General features: G+C 37.4%; 1 protein-coding gene across 1 annotated transcript in view; it reads right to left on the bottom strand.

The window, feature by feature from the left end:
- immt (inner membrane protein, mitochondrial (mitofilin)) overlaps positions 1-25,395 on the bottom strand; it is a 905,839-nt gene that overhangs the window by 67,059 nt on the left and 813,385 nt on the right. The window lies entirely within an intron of this gene.

The following is a 25,395-nucleotide window of genomic DNA, read 5'->3' as shown; positions in this document are numbered from 1 at the left end:
TGAAAATCAGGTTAAAAAGGTAATAATAATTCCAGAATTGTTACTTTTATTTATTAATTATAACTTCAAAAATCAACATAATAGAGGAAAAAGAAAAGAATTGCAGCCTCTTTTATATGTATTAAATAACAAATTTATTAATTGATTCATTTATTTAGAATGGTTGCTTCCACGAATCCTGCGACTTCCACATCTTCAGGTGATTCTGATGTAAATCTGCTGTCCAGAATCAGCTGGTTTGTCTTAGTCGGGCATCTCTGCTGAGACCAGTCCACTATGGGTGACCCTACCGGTATCTGTGAAGTACCAGTGGAGAAGCTCTCAGCATCACTGATGCACACAAGCCCTCACAGCACGTCAAGCTGCAAACCACGTGAGGGACCCTAACCTAACCTACCCTAACCTAACAGACACCGCAAACCACTAAACGCATCGAAACTCTCAGAAGAGTCCAGCGACCGACCAGCAACACGAGAACAACCGCTCAGAAAACCTCGACAACCGTGCAGAAAACCACCTGAAACATCCTAAAGACCACCGAGCAAACCAAGAACTTAAAGTCAACAACACCAAGAATCAATAAAAACAACCAGTTGATGAAACAAAACAGGCAAAAGGAAACTTACTGTGAACTTGCTCTACAACTATGTACACTATATACATACGCAGGCCTGCAGTGTGGTTTGGGACACTGTGAAGACTCAGCGTCTGGCCCTCTTTCTGCTGGGCTTCTTAGGCTGTGGCTCTCCACTGATGTCCACATGGACTCGAGGAGCCATGCTGTTTGGTCTGGATCCACATCTGCGCTCTGTAATGAGTATTCGTCCATCAGCCTGCACCGTCTCCTCCATCACAGGACACCTGAGTGCCTCCCACAGCCGCTGCTTGATCTCCAGGCCCAGCTGAAGGCTGTAGGGACGACTCTTGATCATGGGCTCGACCACAGAGCGGTAGATGTCCTGGTAGGCCTGAACGCTGTAGCCATGGATAGAGAGTGGCTCCTCCTGCTGTCCCACGTCCACTGAAGGCTCTGAGGATGCTGGACGGATTTGGGGCAGGACAGCTGCGTTCTTCAGGTGATGTTCCTCCAGACCTGGGGAAGAGATACAGCTGTAAGTATGATCCAACCTGATCACAGCTGCAGGATCCGGAACAGACGGGACACCCTCCAGCAGGAAGTCCTTCAGGTGTGCTGGAAGACTCCTGATTCGTCTGAGGCGCCGCTGCTCCATGAATATCAACTTTCCAAATCAGACAATCTGATGAAACTTGTCAAAGTGAAGAGTTGAAAGAGCTCAAGTGATCAGATTCAGAGAGATGTGTTGATTTCAGTGTAAACTCAGGTTGCCGTGGTGACAGAATATTGGAGTCATTTAAATGTAAACAACACTTGATCAGCAAAGTCAATCAGAGCAGTAGAGGAGTTCTTCTCTATTGCTTCTCTATTACACATTGTGTCATTTTTACATTATAAATAAGTAAATATAGTGTGAACTAAACAAAATGTGTAATACAGAAACGTTAACACTTTCAGTTAAATTTGATTAAAATCAGTTAGGGTAAGCAGATATCCTAATAATTATTATTATCATTTTTATCATAACCAGGTCTTGATCCCAGAACAATAATAAAAACGAAAACATACATAAATTTTGTCTTTTATTTATTTATTTTCATAATCAATTTTTATCAAATTTTGTAGCAATCAAACTTTATTTAACCAAATTTCAAATACGTCTTTTTTTTAATCTGATCATATTTTTGCATTAATTATTTCAATATTAGATTATATAAAACAAAATTACACTGTAAATAAAATAATTGTGGACACTGACAATTAAATATTGACTCAACAAATGAATTCACAATAATAAGCCCCAAACGAAAAAAAAAAATCCACATTATTAATTTTAGCTGTTGGTCTGAAGTAAAAATGAAAAATATTCATTAACCAAATATAAAACTGTGCTTTGGCAATTTATCAAAGAGCAGTGAAAATAGTGTTTGTGTCTGGCGAACAAACCTTGCAGCAAAAGCGCGTGTACGCATGCGCGTGAGAGTCGTTTGTTGTGATCAGGTTTATATTCCAGCGCAGCAATGGCAGAGCTCCTCCGAAACATCATATTTAGGCGATTTTCCTTCATCAAAGTTATGGTGAGTAGTGAATTCTGTATGTATTTAATCGTTTTTAAGTTTAGCCAAATGCAAGTCTCAGTAATTCCTGACATAAAACGAAAAGCATGGGTATTACGTTAGCCTGCGCTCCGTCATAATGTTGTACACAACCAGGGGCGCAACTGCACATTACTGATGGGTATGCGGCTTCAACTTTTGCGCGCCCCCTTCAATCCAACTATATTTTATAACAGGCAAGTGATAAAATGTGGAAAATATGTGGTAAAGTAACCCATTGTTGACGATTTTAATATTCATTTATTAATTTTCCTTCAGCTTAGTCCCCTGTTTATCAGGGGGAGCCACAGCAGAATGAACCGTTCATTGTTTATTTGCAAATGTATTAGATGTTTAATGTTAATGAATGGGTTTAACCAATAAAAATGTGATTTTATAAGTTCAGATAATCTTTTGTAGAATGAAAGGATTCAGGTGACAACACTAAACAATGGTTAAAGTAACCTCACAAAAATATTCACATTTTAGGCTGTTTTTTTTTTTTTTTTAATACATTTTTGCAGATATTTGGGATATATATTAAGTACACTTCAGCTCTATGTATTGACCTTATTCCTCACGGACAAGCAGGCGCAGCCATTTGAATCTTTTTGGCTGGAGATTTCCGCTCTCATTCACTTCCTTTGATTTTTAGACGTTAAAAACTGTTTGTTTTGATGCTTGATGTTGCAAACTGATATTTTCTTAATATATTATTCTGCTTTGTCTGTAGAGTCATAAACACACTAGTTTGTAGAGCAAGTAGTTTGTCTGTTTTCCGCTGTTTAATATTCCTAGTCATTTCTCCCATAGGGCACTGAATCAGATGTTCGAAAACAAATCGGAAAAACGAGGGCACTTCCGCCTTAAAGAATGAGGTCAATATTAGGAGAAATAAAATGCTAGAATTTATACGGTATACTTTGTTGAAATGTGTAATGTATTTGTTATTCTAAAGTACTTTTACAATAGTGTCTCTTTAATAAAAATAAATAAATAAATGTGGCAGTGTTTAGTGTATTATGATTTTGTTATTCTATTATTCATTTTCTTTTGGGACAACGAGGACTAAACAATTCAGTAAAGTTGTTTTAGCATTGTTTACCAATATACAATTAACCAATATACATTTTTAAAATAGGTGAAACCAAAAAAGCTTGTTGCACACAATCTAAAACATTCAATTGGGCCAATAACATGATTTGGCAGACTTGATGGTTTTGGTTCAACACATTATTTCTCATTGAGCCAATGTTGACAGGCTGTTGCCACAATTGAATTTAGATGTGACCAGTCACTAGAAAATGTAGTTTGGGAAGTAAATTATATTTAAATTTATTTAAATAAATATTATATTGATTCATTTTTTACAGCGTATAAATAATTAGAATTTATATTTATAACATAATTGAAAATATTATTCTATCAAAAAATTGAATAAATTATTTAAACAATTGCTTTATTTATTGTATGTTTTTTATCATTATGATTATGATTATTATTATGGCTTATTTTATTATAGTTTTATTATAGTTTTAATAGTGCAATTAGTGGTGGATTGTTTTGAAAATCAGGTTAAAAAGGTAATAATAATTCCAGAATTGTTACTTTTATTTATTAATTATAACTTCAAAAATCAACATAATAGAGGAAAAAGAAAAGAATTGCAGCCTCTTTTATATGTATTAAATAACAAATTTATTAATTGATTCATTTATTTAGAATGGTTGCTTCCACGAATCCTGCGACTTCCACATCTTCAGGTGATTCTGATGTAAATCTGCTGTCCAGAATCAGCTGGTTTGTCTTAGTCGGGCATCTCTGCTGAGACCAGTCCACTATGGGTGACCCTACCGGTATCTGTGAAGTACCAGTGGAGAAGCTCTCAGCATCACTGATGCACACAAGCCCTCACAGCACGTCAAGCTGCAAACCACGTGAGGGACCCTAACCTAACCTACCCTAACCTAACAGACACCGCAAACCACTAAACGCATCGAAACTCTCAGAAGAGTCCAGCGACCGACCAGCAACACGAGAACAACCGCTCAGAAAACCTCGACAACCGTGCAGAAAACCACCTGAAACATCCTAAAGACCACCGAGCAAACCAAGAACTTAAAGTCAACAACACCAAGAATCAATAAAAACAACCAGTTGATGAAACAAAACAGGCAAAAGGAAACTTACTGTGAACTTGCTCTACAACTATGTACACTATATACATACGCAGGCCTGCAGTGTGGTTTGGGACACTGTGAAGACTCAGCGTCTGGCCCTCTTTCTGCTGGGCTTCTTAGGCTGTGGCTCTCCACTGATGTCCACATGGACTCGAGGAGCCATGCTGTTTGGTCTGGATCCACATCTGCGCTCTGTAATGAGTATTCGTCCATCAGCCTGCACCGTCTCCTCCATCACAGGACACCTGAGTGCCTCCCACAGCCGCTGCTTGATCTCCAGGCCCAGCTGAAGGCTGTAGGGACGACTCTTGATCATGGGCTCGACCACAGAGCGGTAGATGTCCTGGTAGGCCTGAACGCTGTAGCCATGGATAGAGAGTGGCTCCTCCTGCTGTCCCACGTCCACTGAAGGCTCTGAGGATGCTGGACGGATTTGGGGCAGGACAGCTGCGTTCTTCAGGTGATGTTCCTCCAGACCTGGGGAAGAGATACAGCTGTAAGTATGATCCAACCTGATCACAGCTGCAGGATCCGGAACAGACGGGACACCCTCCAGCAGGAAGTCCTTCAGGTGTGCTGGAAGACTCCTGATTCGTCTGAGGCGCCGCTGCTCCATGAATATCAACTTTCCAAATCAGACAATCTGATGAAACTTGTCAAAGTGAAGAGTTGAAAGAGCTCAAGTGATCAGATTCAGAGAGATGTGTTGATTTCAGTGTAAACTCAGGTTGCCGTGGTGACAGAATATTGGAGTCATTTAAATGTAAACAACACTTGATCAGCAAAGTCAATCAGAGCAGTAGAGGAGTTCTTCTCTATTGCTTCTCTATTACACATTGTGTCATTTTTACATTATAAATAAGTAAATATAGTGTGAACTAAACAAAATGTGTAATACAGAAACGTTAACACTTTCAGTTAAATTTGATTAAAATCAGTTAGGGTAAGCAGATATCCTAATAATTATTATTATCATTTTTATCATAACCAGGTCTTGATCCCAGAACAATAATAAAAACGAAAACATACATAAATTTTGTCTTTTATTTATTTATTTTCATAATCAATTTTTATCAAATTTTGTAGCAATCAAACTTTATTTAACCAAATTTCAAATACGTCTTTTTTTTAATCTGATCATATTTTTGCATTAATTATTTCAATATTAGATTATATAAAACAAAATTACACTGTAAATAAAATAATTGTGGACACTGACAATTAAATATTGACTCAACAAATGAATTCACAATAATAAGCCCCAAACGAAAAAAAAAAATCCACATTATTAATTTTAGCTGTTGGTCTGAAGTAAAAATGAAAAATATTCATTAACCAAATATAAAACTGTGCTTTGGCAATTTATCAAAGAGCAGTGAAAATAGTGTTTGTGTCTGGCGAACAAACCTTGCAGCAAAAGCGCGTGTACGCATGCGCGTGAGAGTCGTTTGTTGTGATCAGGTTTATATTCCAGCGCAGCAATGGCAGAGCTCCTCCGAAACATCATATTTAGGCGATTTTCCTTCATCAAAGTTATGGTGAGTAGTGAATTCTGTATGTATTTAATCGTTTTTAAGTTTAGCCAAATGCAAGTCTCAGTAATTCCTGACATAAAACGAAAAGCATGGGTATTACGTTAGCCTGCGCTCCGTCATAATGTTGTACACAACCAGGGGCGCAACTGCACATTACTGATGAGTATGCGGCTTCAACTTTTGCGCGCCCCCTTCAATCCAACTATATTTTATAACAGGCAAGTGATAAAATGTGGAAAATATGTGGTAAAGTAACCCATTGTTGACGATTTTAATATTCATTTATTAATTTTCCTTCAGCTTAGTCCCCTGTTTATCAGGGGGAGCCACAGCAGAATGAACCGTTCATTGTTTATTTGCAAATGTATTAGATGTTTAATGTTAATGAATGGGTTTAACCAATAAAAATGTGATTTTATAAGTTCAGATAATCTTTTGTAGAATGAAAGGATTCAGGTGACAACACTAAACAATGGTTAAAGTAACCTCACAAAAATACTCACATTTTAGGCTGTTTTTTTTTTTTTTATATACATTTTTGCAGATATTTGGGATATATATTAAGTACACTTCAGCTCTATGTATTGACCTTATTCCTCACGGACAAGCAGGCGCAGCCATTTGAATCTTTTTGGCTGGAGATTTCCGCTCTCATTCACTTCCTTTGATTTTTAGACGTTAAAAACTGTTTGTTTTGATGCTTGATGTTGCAAACTGATATTTTCTTAATATATTATTCTGCTTTGTCTGTAGAGTCATAAACACACTAGTTTGTAGAGCAAGTAGTTTGTCTGTTTTCCGCTGTTTAATATTCCTAGTCATTTCTCCCATAGGGCACTGAATCAGATGTTCGAAAACAAATCGGAAAAACGAGGGCACTTCCGCCTTAAAGAATGAGGTCAATATTAGGAGAAATAAAATGCTAGAATTTATACGGTATACTTTGTTGAAATGTGTAATGTATTTGTTATTCTAAAGTACTTTTACAATAGTGTCTCTTTAATAAAAATAAATAAATAAATGTGGCAGTGTTTAGTGTATTATGATTTTGTTATTCTATTATTCATTTTCTTTTGGGACAACGAGGACTAAACAATTCAGTAAAGTTGTTTTAGCATTGTTTACCAATATACAATTAACCAATATACATTTTTAAAATAGGTGAAACCAAAAAAGCTTGTTGCACACAATCTAAAACATTCAATTGGGCCAATAACATGATTTGGCAGACTTGATGGTTTTGGTTCAACACATTATTTCTCATTGAGCCAATGTTGACAGGCTGTTGCCACAATTGAATTTAGATGTGACCAGTCACTAGAAAATGTAGTTTGGGAAGTAAATTATATTTAAATTTATTTAAATAAATATTATATTGATTCATTTTTTACAGCGTATAAATAATTAGAATTTATATTTATAACATAATTGAAAATATTATTCTATCAAAAAATTGAATAAATTATTTAAACAATTGCTTTATTTATTGTATGTTTTTTATCATTATGATTATGATTATTATTATGGCTTATTTTATTATAGTTTTATTATAGTTTTAATAGTGCAATTAGTGGTGGATTGTTTTGAAAATCAGGTTAAAAAGGTAATAATAATTCCAGAATTGTTACTTTTATTTATTAATTATAACTTCAAAAATCAACATAATAGAGGAAAAAGAAAAGAATTGCAGCCTCTTTTATATGTATTAAATAACAAATTTATTAATTGATTCATTTATTTAGAATGGTTGCTTCCACGAATCCTGCGACTTCCACATCTTCAGGTGATTCTGATGTAAATCTGCTGTCCAGAATCAGCTGGTTTGTCTTAGTCGGGCATCTCTGCTGAGACCAGTCCACTATGGGTGATGTACTGTATGGTGTTGATTCGTTTGGTAAGCTGTGCATTGATTTATTTAAGTGGTGTAATTGTGACATCTAGTGGCGGAAAATGTCATTGCGCCATTCTTTAGAACAACCGGATGTTTAAAAAGTCATAGAAGAAGAGACTGTGATCGCCATGCAGAGACGCGTTGTTGTTTGCTTTCAGCCCTTGTGATAGAAACGACTGTAAGTTACAAATTTTATTTTGAAAACATCTGCAATACTTCCTTTGGGTTAAATTGATTAAGGAGGGTCAGTGTTGAAATATTTAATGCTTGATGTTTTGTTTAACTGCTAACAAGCTTGCAAAAAGATGCACGTCATTAAAGTGCCTGGATTGTTTATTTAGCTGTTCGATATCAGTTTAAATATGTCAGTTTATGTTTACAAATGTGACAGATGTATATTATTTGTGATATTTCGTAATCACTTTGTAATTTTTACCTTTTGTATTTTTCCTTTTTAGTTTTACAAGCAAATCAAGTAAAGTGCTTCACATTCGCAAGAAGAAAGTGTGATGGTGCTTTATTTCTGTTAACTATCTGTCAGCTTTGGTTTTGAACACCATTGCCAGGGCAGAATAGGTGACCCTACCGGTATCTGTGAAGTACCAGTGGCGAAGCTCTCAGCATCACTGATGCACACAAGCCCTCACAGCACGTCAAGCTGCAAACCACGTGAGGGACCCTAACCTAACCTACCCTAACCTAACAGACACCGCAAACCACTAAACGCATCGAAACTCTCAGAAGAGTCCAGCGACCGACCAGCAACACGAGAACAACCGCTCAGAAAACCTCGACAACCGTGCAGAAAACCACCTGAAACATCCTAAAGACCACCGAGCAAACCAAGAACTTAAAGTCAACAACACCAAGAATCAATAAAAACAACCAGTTGATGAAACAAAACAGGCAAAAGGAAACTTACTGTGAACTTGCTCTACAACTATGTACACTATATACATACGCAGGCCTGCAGTGTGGTTTGGGACACTGTGAAGACTCAGCGTCTGGCCCTCTTTCTGCTGGGCTTCTTAGGCTGTGGCTCTCCACTGATGTCCACATGGACTCGAGGAGCCATGCTGTTTGGTCTGGATCCACATCTGCGCTCTGTAATGAGTATTCGTCCATCAGCCTGCACCGTCTCCTCCATCACAGGACACCTGAGTGCCTCCCACAGCCGCTGCTTGATCTCCAGGCCCAGCTGAAGGCTGTAGGGACGACTCTTGATCATGGGCTCGACCACAGAGCGGTAGATGTCCTGGTAGGCCTGAACGCTGTAGCCATGGATAGAGAGTGGCTCCTCCTGCTGTCCCACGTCCACTGAAGGCTCTGAGGATGCTGGACGGATTTGGGGCAGGACAGCTGCGTTCTTCAGGTGATGTTCCTCCAGACCTGGGGAAGAGATACAGCTGTAAGTATGATCCAACCTGATCACAGCTGCAGGATCCGGAACAGACGGGACACCCTCCAGCAGGAAGTCCTTCAGGTGTGCTGGAAGACTCCTGATTCGTCTGAGGCGCCGCTGCTCCATGAATATCAACTTTCCAAATCAGACAATCTGATGAAACTTGTCAAAGTGAAGAGTTGAAAGAGCTCAAGTGATCAGATTCAGAGAGATGTGTTGATTTCAGTGTAAACTCAGGTTGCCGTGGTGACAGAATATTGGAGTCATTTAAATGTAAACAACACTTGATCAGCAAAGTCAATCAGAGCAGTAGAGGAGTTCTTCTCTATTGCTTCTCTATTACACATTGTGTCATTTTTACATTATAAATAAGTAAATATAGTGTGAACTAAACAAAATGTGTAATACAGAAACGTTAACACTTTCAGTTAAATTTGATTAAAATCAGTTAGGGTAAGCAGATATCCTAATAATTATTATTATCATTTTTATCATAACCAGGTCTTGATCCCAGAACAATAATAAAAACGAAAACATACATAAATTTTGTCTATTTATTTATTTTCATAATCAATTTTTATCAAATTTTGTAGCAATCAAACTTTATTTAACCAAATTTCAAATACGTCTTTTTTTAAATCTGATCATATTTTTGCATTAATTATTTCAATATTAGATTATATAAAACTAAATTACACTGTAAATAAAATAATTGTGGACACTGACAATTAAATATTGACTCAACAAATGAATTCACAATAATAAGCCCCAAACGAAAAAAAAAATCCACATTATTAATTTTAGCTGTTGGTCTGAAGTAAAAATGAAAAATATTCATTAACCAAATATAAAACTGTGCTTTGGCAATTTATCAAAGAGCAGTGAAAATAGTGTTTGTGTTTGGCGAACAAACCTTGCAGCAAAAGCGCGTGTACGCATGCGCGTGAGAGTCGTTTGTTGTGATCAGGTTTATATTCCAGCGCAGCAATGGCAGAGCTCCTCCGAAACATCATATTTAGGCGATTTTCCTTCATCAAAGTTATGGTGAGTAGTGAATTCTGTATGTATTTAATCGTTTTTAAGTTTAGCCAAATGCAAGTCTCAGTAATTCCTGACATAAAATGAAAAGCATGGGTATTACGTTAGCCTGCGCTCCGTCATAATGTTGTACACAACCAGGGGCGCAACTGCACATTACTGATGGGTATGCGGCTTCAACTTTTGCGCGCCCCCTTCAATCCAACTATATTTTATAACAGGCAAGTGATAAAATGTGGAAAATATGTGGTAAAGTAACCCATTGTTGACGATTTTAATATTCATTTATTAATTTTCCTTCAGCTTAGTCCCCTGTTTATCAGGGGGAGCCACAGCAGAATGAACCGTTCATTGTTTATTTGCAAATGTATTAGATGTTTAATGTTAATGAATGGGTTTAACCAATAAAAATGTGATTTTATAAGTTCAGATAATCTTTTGTAGAATGAAAGGATTCAGGTGACAACACTAAACAATGGTTAAAGTAACCTCACAAAAATACTCACATTTTAGGCTGTTTTTTTTTTTTTTATATACATTTTTGCAGATATTTGGGATATATATTAAGTACACTTCAGCTCTATGTATTGACCTTATTCCTCACGGACAAGCAGGCGCAGCCATTTGAATCTTTTTGGCTGGAGATTTCCGCTCTCATTCACTTCCTTTGATTTTTAGACGTTAAAAACTGTTTGTTTTGATGCTTGATGTTGCAAACTGATATTTTCTTAATATATTATTCTGCTTTGTCTGTAGAGTCATAAACACACTAGTTTGTAGAGCAAGTAGTTTGTCTGTTTTCCGCTGTTTAATATTCCTAGTCATTTCTCCCATAGGGCACTGAATCAGATGTTCGAAAACAAATCGGAAAAACGAGGGCACTTCCGCCTTAAAGAATGAGGTCAATATTAGGAGAAATAAAATGCTAGAATTTATACGGTATACTTTGTTGAAATGTGTAATGTATTTGTTATTCTAAAGTACTTTTACAATAGTGTCTCTTTAATAAAAATAAATAAATAAATGTGGCAGTGTTTAGTGTATTATGATTTTGTTATTCTATTATTCATTTTCTTTTGGGACAACGAGGAATAAACAATTCAGTAAAGTTGTTTTAGCATTGTTTACCAATATACAATTAACCAATATACATTTTTAAAATAGGTGAAACCAAAAAAGCTTGTTGCACACAATCTAAAACATTCAATTGGGCCAATAACATGATTTGGCAGACTTGATGGTTTTGGTTCAACACATTATTTCTCATTGAGCCAATGTTGACAGGCTGTTGCCACAATTGAATTTAGATGTGACCAGTCACTAGAAAATGTAGTTTGGGAAGTAAATTATATTTAAATTTATTTAAATAAATATTATATTGATTCATTTTTTACAGCGTATAAATAATTAGAATTTATATTTATAACATAATTGAAAATATTATTCTATCAAAAAATTGAATAAATTATTTAAACAATTGCTTTATTTATTGTATGTTTTTTATCATTATGATTATGATTATTATTATGGCTTATTTTATTATAGTTTTATTATAGTTTTAATAGTGCAATTAGTGGTGGATTGTTTTGAAAATCAGGTTAAAAAGGTAATAATAATTCCAGAATTGTTACTTTTATTTATTAATTATAACTTCAAAAATCAACATAATAGAGGAAAAAGAAAAGAATTGCAGCCTCTTTTATATGTATTAAATAACAAATTTATTAATTGATTCATTTATTTAGAATGGTTGCTTCCACGAATCCTGCGACTTCCACATCTTCAGGTGATTCTGATGTAAATCTGCTGTCCAGAATCAGCTGGTTTGTCTTAGTCGGGCATCTCTGCTGAGACCAGTCCACTATGGGTGACCCTACCGGTATCTGTGAAGTACCAGTGGAGAAGCTCTCAGCATCACTGATGCACACAAGCCCTCACAGCACGTCAAGCTGCAAACCACGTGAGGGACCCTAACCTAACCTACCCTAACCTAACAGACACCGCAAACCACTAAACGCATCGAAACTCTCAGAAGAGTCCAGCGACCGACCAGCAACACGAGAACAACCGCTCAGAAAACCTCGACAACCGTGCAGAAAACCACCTGAAACATCCTAAAGACCACCGAGCAAACCAAGAACTTAAAGTCAACAACACCAAGAATCAATAAAAACAACCAGTTGATGAAACAAAACAGGCAAAAGGAAACTTACTGTGAACTTGCTCTACAACTATGTACACTATATACATACGCAGGCCTGCAGTGTGGTTTGGGACACTGTGAAGACTCAGCGTCTGGCCCTCTTTCTGCTGGGCTTCTTAGGCTGTGGCTCTCCACTGATGTCCACATGGACTCGAGGAGCCATGCTGTTTGGTCTGGATCCACATCTGCGCTCTGTAATGAGTATTCGTCCATCAGCCTGCACCGTCTCCTCCATCACAGGACACCTGAGTGCCTCCCACAGCCGCTGCTTGATCTCCAGGCCCAGCTGAAGGCTGTAGGGACGACTCTTGATCATGGGCTCGACCACAGAGCGGTAGATGTCCTGGTAGGCCTGAACGCTGTAGCCATGGATAGAGAGTGGCTCCTCCTGCTGTCCCACGTCCACTGAAGGCTCTGAGGATGCTGGACGGATTTGGGGCAGGACAGCTGCGTTCTTCAGGTGATGTTCCTCCAGACCTGGGGAAGAGATACAGCTGTAAGTATGATCCAACCTGATCACAGCTGCAGGATCCGGAACAGACGGGACACCCTCCAGCAGGAAGTCCTTCAGGTGTGCTGGAAGACTCCTGATTCGTCTGAGGCGCCGCTGCTCCATGAATATCAACTTTCCAAATCAGACAATCTGATGAAACTTGTCAAAGTGAAGAGTTGAAAGAGCTCAAGTGATCAGATTCAGAGAGATGTGTTGATTTCAGTGTAAACTCAGGTTGCCGTGGTGACAGAATATTGGAGTCATTTAAATGTAAACAACACTTGATCAGCAAAGTCAATCAGAGCAGTAGAGGAGTTCTTCTCTATTGCTTCTCTATTACACATTGTGTCATTTTTACATTATAAATAAGTAAATATAGTGTGAACTAAACAAAATGTGTAATACAGAAACGTTAACACTTTCAGTTAAATTTGATTAAAATCAGTTAGGGTAAGCAGATATCCTAATAATTATTATTATCATTTTTATCATAACCAGGTCTTGATCCCAGAACAATAATAAAAACGAAAACATACATAAATTTTGTCTTTTATTTATTTATTTTCATAATCAATTTTTATCAAATTTTGTAGCAATCAAACTTTATTTAACCAAATTTCAAATACGTCTTTTTTTTAATCTGATCATATTTTTGCATTAATTATTTCAATATTAGATTATATAAAACAAAATTACACTGTAAATAAAATAATTGTGGACACTGACAATTAAATATTGACTCAACAAATGAATTCACAATAATAAGCCCCAAACGAAAAAAAAAAATCCACATTATTAATTTTAGCTGTTGGTCTGAAGTAAAAATGAAAAATATTCATTAACCAAATATAAAACTGTGCTTTGGCAATTTATCAAAGAGCAGTGAAAATAGTGTTTGTGTCTGGCGAACAAACCTTGCAGCAAAAGCGCGTGTACGCATGCGCGTGAGAGTCGTTTGTTGTGATCAGGTTTATATTCCAGCGCAGCAATGGCAGAGCTCCTCCGAAACATCATATTTAGGCGATTTTCCTTCATCAAAGTTATGGTGAGTAGTGAATTCTGTATGTATTTAATCGTTTTTAAGTTTAGCCAAATGCAAGTCTCAGTAATTCCTGACATAAAACGAAAAGCATGGGTATTACGTTAGCCTGCGCTCCGTCATAATGTTGTACACAACCAGGGGCGCAACTGCACATTACTGATGGGTATGCGGCTTCAACTTTTGCGCGCCCCCTTCAATCCAACTATATTTTATAACAGGCAAGTGATAAAATGTGGAAAATATTTCCATCAATAAATTAAAGATAGTGTTTCATAAAGATATCAATATGCTTAAAAAATACAGTTTCGCAGTTCTGAACACAACTGAAATAGTATGAAGTAGTAAAAGGTATAATTAAGCATGTTAAGTCGCAAAGAAATGAATCTCATACCACCCCAAATTTCTTCTCAATTTAATTTTCCCTCACTAAATGATTATATCACCTTGACTAGCCTTGCTTTTATACTTTTTGTACTACATTTGTCAAAACAAAATGATAGACATGGGAGTCCTAAAGGGCAAAAGAACATTGCCATTACTTCTCAGATGCATACTGTGAGAAATGTAAGGTCTGTCTTTGCAAGAACAATTGACTGAAACTGCTAAAAGTTAAATAAAAAAGACTGTCAAATGTTTAGTGTAAAAAAAAAACAGAAACAAACAAATGTTCTATTTAATTGAAATGTTATAACTTTGTTTGTAGCTAAAATTAAAATAGTTTTGAGCTAAGAAGTTACAAAAAGGCCTGATGAATCAATATGATGCATAATAAATTCATAAAAACATGTATATGGTATGAAAAAGGGAGGGGGGGGGGGGGTTAATGATTTTTTAATTTAATAAAATACAATATTATATGCGTATAAAATGCTAAATAGACATTTTTAACAAATATATATATATATATATATATATATATATATATATATATATATATATATATATATACATGCATACATACATACATACATACATACATACATACATACACACATACACATACATACATACATACATACATATATATATATATATATATATATATATATATATATATATATATATATATATATATATATATATATATATATATATATATATATATATACATATATATATCTATATATACATATATTTATACATACATACATACATACTGTAACGAGGAGACTGACACGGAGGGATCCATTATGCAGTATTTATTAATCACAATCTTACTCAAACACACAACAGTAGTAGTAATGGTCTTAAGGCTGGCGGCAGACAGACACAGAGTGAGTTACCAGCCATGGGTCAAAGGCAGGCGGCGTGATTCAGAGTCCATGTATCAGGCTTGGGTTGAGGGCAGGCAGCGAGTATCAGAGTCCGTGTATCAGGCGTGGGTCGTGGGCAGGCAGAAGGCGAAGCAGGGTCAGAAACGGGCTAGAGTAATACACAGGAGATCAGGCAGGATATAACGCTCTGTAATGCTGGCCGGGGCTGAACAAGACTTTGCACTGACTGAGTGTTTGAGTGCGGCTTATAAAGGGTACGTGGGTCGTTAACTGAAATGTGATTCAGGTGTGCACGATCAGTGTAAGTGGATGATGTAATGCTAGAAGTCCGGAGATGGCGGCCTCTGCTGGCCAGCGAGGGGAATGACTGGGACCCCCCCCCCCCAACGAACGGCTCCTGAAGTGAGAAGAGTCTCGACGCCGAGGTCTTCCACGGGGGCGAGGGGCCGGCATATCCGGATGCTGCAAGTGGAACTCATCCAACAGAGTTGAGTCAAGAATGTCCTTACGGTTGATCCATGATCTTTCCTCTGGGCCGTACCCCTCCCAGTCGATGAGGTATTGTAGTTGACCACCCCGGCGTCTGGATCTCAGGATCTCGTGGATCTGATAGGCTTCTTCTCCGTCGATCATGAGAGGCGGGGGACCCTGTTCACCGGCTGCCACCTCCCTATCCGCCTCGGCTGGACCAACAGCAGGCTTGAGCAGCGAGTCATGGAAAGTGGGAGAAATGCGATAATGGTTAGGGAGTGTCAGTCGAAAGGAAACAGGAGATATTTGTCTATCTATTTGGAACGGACCCACGTACCTGGGACTGAGCTTTTTGCAGGGTAGTTTTAGACATAGATCTCGAGCGGATAGCCACACCCACTGTCCTGGGGAATATGTGGGACCAGGACGATGGTGACGGTCGGCTTGTTCCTTGAACCTTCGAACGGCGTGTGATAGATGAGTGTGAGCTGCGTTCCATACCTCCTCGCTCTTCTTGAACCAGGTGTCGACTGCTGGAAGTTCTGTGGTCTCACCTGACCAGGGAAATAGAGGAGGTTGAAAACCAAGTACGCATTGGAAGGGAGTCAGACCTGTAGATGCTTTTCTCAGGGAGTTCTGTGCATACTCAGCCCACATGAGAAACTTATTCCAATCGGCTTGGTTAGAGTGACAGTAGGTGCATAGGAAGCGACCGATCTCCTGGTTGAGGCGTTCCGTTTGTCCGTTAGACTGAGGGTGGTAGCCTGAAGTTAAACTGATATTCACCTGGAGGTTCTTGAAGAAGGCGAACCATAATTGGGATGTGAACTGGGAACCTCGGTCGGAGACGATGTCCTCGGGAAGACCATAGTAACGAAATACATATTCGCATAGTAGTTCTGCTGTTTCTAGGGCTGTGGGTAGTTTGGGTATGGCGATGAGTCGACCTTAGAGAAACGGTCCACAACAGTGAGGATGGTGGTGTTCCCCTGTGACTGGGGTAAATCAGTGATGAAGTCGATGGCTATGTGTGACCATGGACGATGTGGAACCTCTAAGGGTTGAAGCAGTCCAGCTGGACGGTGACGGGAATGTTTGGCCATTTGACCAGGGGCACACTTGTTGAGGAAGATGATGACGTGTTTATTAATGGATGGCCACCAATAGCGGGATTGAATCAATTGGGCTGTTGCAGTACTGCCTGGATGACCGGAACTGGGGTGATTGTGCACTTCAGCAATCAGCTTATCACGGAGCAAGGGGGGAACAAAGATTTTGTTCTCTGGACATGCCTGCGGAGTGGGGTTTTGTTCAGAAGCCTGCATGATCTCATATTCGATATCCCATTGAATGGGTGCTATAATTAGAGGGTCTCTTAAAATGGGTTCGACATCCTCTGTCAAAGTTTCCTCGTCCGAGAGGCGAGAGAGAGCATCCGCCTTGACGTTCTTGGAAGCTGGGATGTATGTGACTTGGAAGTCGAAACGGGTAAAGAACAGCGCCCATCTTGCCTGTCTAGGGTTTAAGCGCTTACAGGATCGGATGTACTCTAAGTTCTTATGGTCTGTAATGACGGTAAATGGGTGTTTGGCGCCCTCGAGCCAGTGTCTCCATTCCTCTAGAGCAGCCTTCATGGCGAGGAGTTCGCGGTTACCCACGTCATAATTTCTCTCAGCGGGGTTGAGCTTACGGGAGTAGAAGGCACAGGGATGGAGTTTATTCGTGGTCAGGGATCTTTGTGACAGAATGGCTCCGATACCAGAGTTTGAGGCGTCGATCTCAACCACAAAAGGTAGATTGGGGTCCGGATGGCACAGAAAATGGGTGCACTCGAGAAGCGGGCTTTGAGCTGGTTGAATGCATTATTGGCGTCTGAGTTCCACTTTAGACGGGCGTTGTTGGCTTTAACCGTGGCTGTTAGGGGAGCAGCTACTGCACTGAAGTTCCTGATGAACCGTCTGTAGAAGTTGGCGAATCTCAGGAAACGTTGTAGCTGCCGGATGGTTTCAGGTTGAGGCCATTTCGTGACGGAGTCGACTTTGTGTTGGTCCATGGGAGCTCCCTCGGGACTGATAATATAGCCCAGGAATGAGATGCAGGTCTGATGGAACTCACATTTAGAAATCTTGGCATATAACTGGTTTTGGATAAGGCGTTTTAATACCGCTCTGACGTGCTGGATGTGTTCCGGTAGGGAGTTGGAGTAAATAAGGATATCGTCAATGTACACTATGACCCACTGGTTGAGCATATCTCTAAATATCTCGTTGATGAAAGCCTGGAACACGGAAGGACTGTTAGCTAGGCCGAAGGGCATAACGAGGTACTCGTAGTGGCCATTAATGGTAGAGAACCCGGTTTTCCACTCGTCTCCCTGTCGAATACGGATGAGGTTGTAAGCACTGCGGAGATCCAACTTGGTGAAGTATTGGGCTGAGCGGAGTAGCTCAAGGGCTGCTGGAACTAGTGGTAAGGGGTAACGATACTTGACAGTGATTTCGTTCAGTCCTCTGTAGTCGATGCAGGGGCGTAAACTGCCATCCTTCTTCTTGACGAAGAATAACCCGGCTGAAGCAGGTGATGTGGATGGTCTTATGAAGCCCTTTTCCAGCTCATCAGAGATATATGTGTTCATGGCTTCGTTCTCTGGTTGAGAAAGAGGGAAAATTCGACCACGAGGGGGCGTGGTGCCTGGCAATAGTTCAATGGCACAATCATACTCACGATGAGGCGGGAGCTTAGTGGCTTTTTGCTTGTTAAAAGCTTCGAGTAGATCATGATAAACCTCGGGAATTTGACAGATTTCGGAGTCTTCAATACTGGTTATAGTGTTGATCTGGACAGGGGAAACAGAATGTAGACACTGGGTAAAGCATTTATCGCTCCATCTAATAATCTCACCAGTTCTCCAGGAAACTTGAGGGTCATGAAGTTGTAACCAGGGGAGTCCGAGGATAACGGTGTGTCGAGGAGAGTCAATCGCAAGGAGGGAAATTTCTTCTACATGGAGAGAGCCTGTTTGAAGAAATAGTGGCAGAGTTCGGAACTTTATGTGTCCTTCCCCCAGGGGGCGCCCGTCTATAGCAGTGATAGAGACATATATATATATATATATATATATATATATATATATATATATATATATATATATATATATATATATATATATATATAATATATTTATATATTATTTGAAACTCCTAATATGGATAATTTCAAAAATAGTTTTGGCACAATGGCGCCCCCCGTGTGTGGCGCCCCTATGCACCGCATATACTGCATACCCCCTTTTTGCGCCACTAATCTCAACTCCCGGTTTGTGAGAGAGAGCGCGCGTAAAGAGCTCAAAGCCGGCATATAACCAAAAGCAAGATCATGTCGTTATAAATATTCCGTTAACAATAGTTATCGAAATATTTATATGTTTACATGGTGTTTATTGAGATTGTGTGATCTGTGTTGTTTTCACATGGCAGGTTTTTACGTCCTTCATACGTGTAGAGAGATCGAGTTTATCGACATGATAAAGGAATTTGTCTTGACAATCCACACAGACGTGACTTAGTAAAGCGTGAATTCATGTAGGATTGTAAATCCCCTCGTCAGGCAGTGCTGGAGTAGCGTAAGAAAGTGGACCAAAGCGCGTTTGATCCAAAGGTATTAACAAAAAAAAAATACACAACTGAAAATAAGTGCTTGTATTTGTTGTAATTGCACCATGCAGCTCTGCAATGCATGCCCACAACTTCATGCATTGTGTTAAATTAGGCTGTCCAATCTCTGTGTTCAGTGCGTCACTACCGTGATTGAAACCCAGACAGGCAGTCAGGTAGCCTAATACAGAGAGTAAACCAAAGCGCATTGGTGCAATTATAATGTATCTAATGGTTTTTATATAAAAATTTGCGATACCTCCATGTAATATAAAATAAAATGGTCTTAAAATGTTAATTCGAATTAATCGAAAAAATCGCCTAGCCCTAATATGTCGGATATTGCACATTTCCGTTCATTGCATTTTAATGTTTCCATTGTGTGATCTTCGATCTTTTTGGTCTCTTTCTGAATGTGTTGTTTTATTTAACTAGGTGACAGTACAGTATTTATTTTTATCTCGTTTTGAACAAAATAAAAAGCTGCTGTGTCTAATAAAAAATTACATCATTGAATTTATCACAAGTTTTAACATCAAGATTTTGGTATTGATATTAATATTGATATTTCAGCCTCCCGTAGAGCCCCATATAATGTAGTGATCATTTCTTTGCTTTGACTCGAATATTGAAATGAACAGCATACTGATATTAATATTGAGATTTTGGTCCCTTCACTCTTTAGGTGTGTGTAAATAACAGATATATATATATATATATATATATATATATATATATATATATATATATATATATATATATATATATATATATATATATATATATATATACACACACACACACACACACACACACACACACACATAAGGGTCATTATCACTATAAAGTGCCTTTGAGACATCAGAATTACAACGAAAAAAAAGAAAAAAAACTTTTTTTAATTAAACACAGCTGTTGCAATAATTAGACTTTAGGCTGTAAGAAATGAATGTTGGTCGAGCTCAAGCCCTTTTTATAAATAAACTGCAAGCAGACAAAGAGTAAACAAACCTCAAATTGTGTCAACCCTGTCATGAACAAAATCAAAGTAGTTTAAGTATGATTTCATTGCAGTGTGATTGTAAAATGTATCTTTTCAGAAAGGTAACGTGTCTCTTTACCAGCACACTAAAAAACACGGGGTTAAAAACTACCCAAATTGGGTTGTTTTTAACCCTACTGCAGGGTAAATATGGGACAGAACACATCAGGGGTTAAATTAATCCAAGTAATTGGGTTATTATTTTTAATCCCACAATTGGGTTGCTTTTTCTATGCAATAATTGGTTATTTTTACTTAAATAATAGGTTGATTTGATTTAAAAAATAGGTTATTTTTAAATGTAATTTTTTTTCTTTTAAAATCATTGACCACATAAAAACAATCAGGTCAATATTTTATTAGCTTTATTTTTTGTTCCTTTAAAAATGTTCAGCACATTACACTTAGTAAATCAACAAAAAATTCAAGAGATCATACAAAAGTATACCCAAATTATAAACTGCATTCAAAACTATTTGTTTCATATACATGGGTTGCCTGAGGTTTTAAGTTATTTCTCCAAATTACCTCAAGGTAAACGCTTTAAACAATTCACATGAATTCACATGCACATGCATGTAAAATCCCAAATGTTTTAACATTTAACAAAATTCATTAACTACAAAAAACCTCAAGGTTTGCTAAAGCTGTTTGCACATAAATCCATATGCACACCAAAATACCTCAACAGTTGTTTGTTACAAAGCAGTGTTTTTAGTCTATATTATGAACCATATATTCATAATATATTCATTTGTGCTGGACATATGTGTGAACATAAAGTAATACTCTTCCTCAAGCAATATGCTGTTTACATACAAAAAAAAAACCTGTAAAATGAAAACAAATAAAACTAAAATGCTACCTCATGACGGCGTAGTAGTTCAGTGGGTAGCGCTGTCGCATCACTGCAAAAAGGTTGCTGGTTCGAGTCCCGGCTGGGTCAGTTGGCATTTCTGTGTGGAGTTTGCATGTTCTCCCTGTGTTGGCGTGGGTTTCCTCCGGGTTAGATTAATAAAAGATTAATAAAAGCTGTAACAAACTTGTTGCTCATTGTTACTTTATGTTGGTTGAAGGAATAGTATTAACAGATGTTAATAATAATATTAACAAATACAAAATATTGTAAAATGTTACCAGATTTCGTTACATGATCTTACATTATATTTACACTTAACAGACACATTCATTCAAATTGATTGGAATGAATCTCAGCAATATTTATAATTACACTGTTAACCTATCACTTATATCTTAACCCACTATCGCATCTACCCAAGTCACCAAACCTGTCCCAAACTTTACACATATCTCCCCTCAATATCCGCAATAGAATAAAAAAAATATGAACACAAAAAGTACATTGTACTGATTGTTTTTTAATAAGTATTATTTAAGGGCGCTGGCTGCCTAATATAATAAATATAAGCTAAACAAAAAAGTCTTTTCCCTTGACATACTAAAGTTATGGGGTTTAAAGATTGCGTTTTTTTTTTTTTAAACTACTGTTTTAAAAATTAGGTCTACCCATTACCTGGCATGACTGTCCTGCTTTGTGCATCTTTCTTCTCTCCTTGTGGCATTCTCAAGTGCTCAGATGCTTTCGTGTGTTCCTCAGCCCTCTTCAAAGTACCCAGAACTGGTCTGTGATTTCAACTTTGCGCATACCATGTTTCCTGCAGAAGCAGAAGGTATGAACACACAATACACGTGAAAACCTGAATTAGACTATGGGTATTGTTAAAAATTCTACACACTGATCTTCATCTAAACATTGTCAATTATCCACCTTATTTTGCAACAAGAAAGTAGCTTGTTTCTGTGAATGTGTTAGACTTACAAATTCATGAGCTGTTATGGGTAAAAGACTAGAAGAATAACAAATGTACTTGCACTAAAAACTAGTTTTGTAAAGTTTTATGCTGAAGACAATACATTAAATACTATTAATTTATAGGTTATACTTGTCAGTTTTGTGATGATCAATTTACACTATTTGCACAAAAGCACAAGACAAATAGGACATAACAAGAAAACTTACCTTAAAAACTTCACGTTCTGGAAGCTGCCATTCATTGAACTTATGTAGAAAGCAATCCATCAAAGCACACAGAGATCACCTAAAACATAAAATGGGAACTTCATTTCAGCAAACAGTTTTATTTATGATGCATTTAACCAATATTTCTAATTTAAGTGTCCCACAAAAGAAAGTGAATTATTTTGAGATAGCATGAGTTTTAGTTGGTAAAAAAGTCATTCATTCATTTTCTTTTCGGCTTAGTCTCTTTGTTAATCCGGGTTCGCCACAGTGAAATGAACCGTTAACTTATCCAGCACGTTTTTTTACGTAGCGGACGCAACCCATCCCTGGGAAACATCCACACACACACACTCATTCACACTCATACACTATGGACAATTTAGCCTACCCAATTTACCTGTATCGCATGTCTTTAGACTGTGGGGGAAACCAAAGCACCCGGAGAAAACCCAAACGTCTGCTGGGAGAACATGCAAACCCCGCACAGAAACGCAACTGACTCAGCTGAGGCTCGAACCGGTGACCTTCTTGCTGTTAGGCGACAGCACTACCTACTGCGCCACTGCATCACCCTAGTAAAAAAAAAAAGGATTTATTTAAATATAACAATTTGTTTATTTTAAAAACAGAATTTCTTATAGATCAAACCCCATAATCATATTTACAATTATTTAGATTTCATGTAGATGATGTTCTAAACTTAGTTAAATAGTGTACATACAAGAGAGTAACTGATGACAAAGCTTTTAATTCCACAGTGATAGTAGCAATGGGCATAGCAGCAAAAAAAAAAAAAAAAAAATTACATATACATGCCAGATGAGACAAAAGTGTTTACCTTAAGCGAAAGGCGGTGGCTTGCCACCAAGACAGTTTAGTGTGGGTCTGAATTAAAATCTGGATTAAAGACAAAATGCATTCAAACTTTATTTTATTATATCAATGCAAAAAAAGGCATTCATACTCACAAGAGTTGAATAAACTCAGAATGGTAAAACTCTATTCTTTAGGAAATAGTTTACAAATTTCTTTTAGAAAGAAGTTTATTTTTTCATATTTATTCTAACTATGTTTAATATTGAATTTAAATAGATATCACTATTCTCCCACCATGAGTCCCACCAAAAACACAACTCAACAAATTAACATGCAGTTTAATAGTTTCTCGTGAAAATTGCTGCAGTCTATTAATACAATAGAACAGTCTATGAATTGATTAAACAGGCTTTAATGACTAGCTAAATAAATAAACGTTTCCTTGAATGAATCTGAATTTAAATCCATTGTTTTGTTTTTTTTTACCTCGAATCACGTTGTAATTCATTCATAGTTAAAGCATCACACTCAAAAAGGTCATTTATTCTGTTGTGATCGTTTCTGTATGAAGCAGCAGTGATATCTGAACAATAAACATAGCTTTATGGTTCATTATTTTGAGTAGTTTGTCAGGGACCGCTGCGAGTCCTTATGCTGGAACCAGTCACACTGCGGTAGATGTGAGTGTAGTCCTGCACACTCTAGCCGTGGATGGAGAGCGGCTTCTCCTGCGAACACTCACCCACTGAGAAGACTGAGGCTGCAAGACGAAGGACAGGCAGGACAGCCGCATTTCTCAGGTGTGGCTCCTCCAGAGAAGAGTCCGAGATGCAGTTGTAGGTGTGGTCCAGCCTGACCGCCGCTGCATACACCTCGACGGAAGAGAGAATTCTGGTTCTTCTGGAGCACCGCAGGGTCATCACAAACAACTTCTCAAAGTAGACAAATGGATCAAACTTTGACAACTGAAGATTTAAGAGTTTTGTAGCGCAATGATCAAGATTGATAACTTTATTGACAGTTGTGTGCCATGATGAAAAAATGAGGAGCAAACTGCATTTGATCCAAAGCAGAGCAAAAACGGTAACATTTCTTCTTATTATCATCATCATTTTAGTCATTTTTGTTAGGATTCTTTGACGATTAAAACATCCAGAAACCAGCATTTATCTGAAATTAAAAAAAGCTATTTTTTTAACATATTAAAAGCTAAATTGTAACATATTACAATATTGAATAGCTTGGAAGATGCTATTTTTGTTCAAAAACCTTTTTTAATTTGTATAATGTCTTTAAATGTTTAACTCCAATAATTGCAGTTCTTCTGAACTCTCTAGTCATGAAAGAAATCTGAAAAACAGTCTGTCCGCTCAGCCCACAATGATGTAGATGTCTGTCTGATGGACTGAAATCCCACCTGAAAGAAGCAGAAGAACAGGATGCCAAAAATACCTAGAAACAGAAATGAAATGTTCAAAATAATGCCTATTGTGACCTCATTTCAATTCAGATAATAGCAGGCCCTAGTAATAATAGTATGATTTAGGCCACTACAGGTCAATAGTAATTCCTAAATAAAAAAACTCAGATTGTGCTCATGTCCACTCAGAGATTTGAGAATGTACATAAATAGGGTTATTAATGAACTGTAAAACCATGAAAATCACTAAATGGAAAAAAAATTCACTTATAATTTTTAAAAAGTTATTTTGACTTAATTAAAAATAGTTATGGTAACTCATGAACTGATTATATCAAGCAGAACTCATACCGCATGAGTTATGAATGAATGAATTACATTTGTCAATTTAACTCAATGCTAGAAACAAATAATATATGTGTATCTCTCTCTCAAATAATATATGTGTATGTATATATATATACATACATAAACCCAACAGTCAACTTTATTAGTTGAAATGAGTGGTTAACTCAAAATGTAATGAAAGTTAATTTTATACATTTGAAAAGAGTTTTGAACTCTTTTAATACCTCATTACTTAAATGGAGTAAGTTAACGGCACTCATAAGATCTGTTTTTATTTAACTCAAATGGTTTGTAGCAATCGGTTTCCTTAGACGGTTCGAGTTGCCTATAAACTTATAAGGTTTTAAAGTACTCAGTTGGTTTATGTTCTC

This window comes from Danio rerio, chromosome 14 (assembly GCF_052040795.2).
Source record: "Danio rerio strain M-AB ecotype USA chromosome 14, GRCz13ab, whole genome shotgun sequence".
Classification (NCBI taxonomy): domain Eukaryota; kingdom Metazoa; phylum Chordata; class Actinopteri; order Cypriniformes; family Danionidae; genus Danio; species Danio rerio.
The sequence above is the reverse complement of the archived record's forward strand: the minus strand, read 5'-3'. Positions and strand labels throughout refer to the sequence as shown.